This window comes from Octodon degus, unplaced genomic scaffold (genome assembly GCF_000260255.1).
Source record: "Octodon degus isolate 3935 unplaced genomic scaffold, OctDeg1.0 scaffold00193, whole genome shotgun sequence".
Lineage (NCBI taxonomy): Eukaryota > Metazoa > Chordata > Mammalia > Rodentia > Octodontidae > Octodon > Octodon degus.
Window position 1 is genome coordinate 3457146 of NW_004524769.1, and position 2125 is coordinate 3459270.

The window sequence follows — 2125 nt, forward strand, 5'->3', positions numbered from 1 at the left end:
GCACCGGGGAGACTGAGCCAGGAGAATCATTATGAATCTGAGTTGCAAAGCGAGACCCAGCATCAAATAAATGAAAGAAAATGTGGGCAGTCCACTGTAAAATTATCTTTTGAGAATGAGGGATACCTGTATTCTCTTGGAGATTGTGTGATCCACACTATTGCATTTATCCTGACAATTTATTTTTACTTCAAAAACATTTTTTTTAATGTATGTGGTAAAAGGTCTCACTATGCAGCTCAGACTCATAGTGATCCTCCTGTCTCAGCCTCCCCAGTGCTGGGATCACAGGCGTCACCAGAGCAGCACGCCCAGGGGCAGGGCCAGCACGGCAAGTGGTGCAAGAGATCGAATCCTGCTCCCTGTACTTGCCTAAGCAGGTGTTTAGTCCCTTGGGCTATCTTGCTGACTAATCCCAGCAATTCAAATGCCTTTCTTCTTTATCACTCTTCTTATGCTTCTCTTCTTAGACTTAACTCATTTTTTCTCACATTTCTTTTATTTATTTATTTTTTTAATGTACAAAGTCTCACTATGCAACCTCGGCTCCGTAGTGATCCTCCTGCTTTCAGCCTCTCCAGTGCTGGGATTACAGGCATGCGCCCCACTTCTGGTCTTGGTGGCTGGCTCAGCACACTTTGAATTTTCTTGATCAACTTCATTGCATGGTATTTTATACATAATGAGCTGCAGCCCTTAAAGTGCAGAGTATCTGCATGAGTTTGAGCCCTGGGAAAACCCCAGTTCCTTGCACAGGTGCCAACCACCCTCAGCAGTTTCCTCATCCTTCTGTCAGCTGGCTTTCTCTGCCCAGCCTCATGCCAACACTGATACACAGATTGGTTTGCAGGGAGAAGTAGATAGTTTGCATTGTCTAGGATCCTACATAAAGAGCACCATTCCCGAGCTCCTGCTTGGTGCCTTGTGCTCAGGACCAGGGCCTGTGTGTTTGTCCATGTTCTTGCACAGATCAGAAGTTTCTTCTCTGAGCTGTGGAGCAGCAGGACACTGTGGTGCCCGCACACTCCGTCATTGCTGACTGGGGATGCTGTGCCCAGTACCAGGCCTCGCCCAAGGGCTCTTGTAGCTTTTGCTGCTGTGAGCCTTTGGGGGTGAATCTGAGTCTGTGCAGACTGGTGTGGACTCCTCTCTCAGGAACATGCTCGTATATCTAGGCGCTAAGCAGTGGGCTTGCATGGCAAATACATCACAGATATATATATATATATATATATATGAACAGGGGCTTGAACTCAGGCCCTTGTGCTTGCCAGGCAAGCGCTTGTTCTACTGAGCTATCTCCCCAGCTCCTACATCACAGCTTTTGGAGTTCATATTTATATGTGTCTTTTAAGAAGATTCAGGAATGAAAATTGTTTTTAAAATTTACCCAGTGTTTACCATTTTGGATACTTTTTGCTCATTTTTATTTTTATTGTTTTATTCCCCCCCCCCCGATTTTTTGCTCATTTTTAAAGGTCTATGTTTCTCTTGACTGTCACCCCCCTGAAGCATAGATAAAGAAAAAACAAAAGATAGATTAGGAAGCATGGAAACAGGTGTTTCTTAAAGGGAGAGGTTGTCAAGAGATGGAGGGAAGGGTAAGAAAAAGAGCTGTATGTGCTATGCCCAGGGACCCGCTCCACATAGGAGTGGACACACGGAGTGCTGATGACGTGGATGAAAAAACAGAATGAGCAGAAAGAAAAAATCAGCTCCATCCCATCCGGAGGATGCCCTTAAGCAAGCGTGTCTATTAGTGTGGATCTTTTGGCAGTGGATACTTTTACTTTATTTTAAGCAAAAATAGCTTTTGTTCCACATTCATTTTTTTAAAAGAAATTTTTTATTTAGTTTTTATTTTTCAAAGAATACCAAGTGGTAAAATAACATTAGACGTGATACAAAATTTTACTAAGCAAAGTAATAGGAATTTGGCAATGGTTGTTGTATTGCATAAAGTTATCTTCCAATTAGCTGCTTAGGTTACCAGATATAAACATGCGAAATTGGTTTAAAAAGTTAAAATATATGAAAAAAAACAAAAAGGAAAATTAAGAATAATTTAAGCATTAACTTCTTCTTTCAATAGACCAGCAGACATCAGCAGTGCGATTATCAGAAC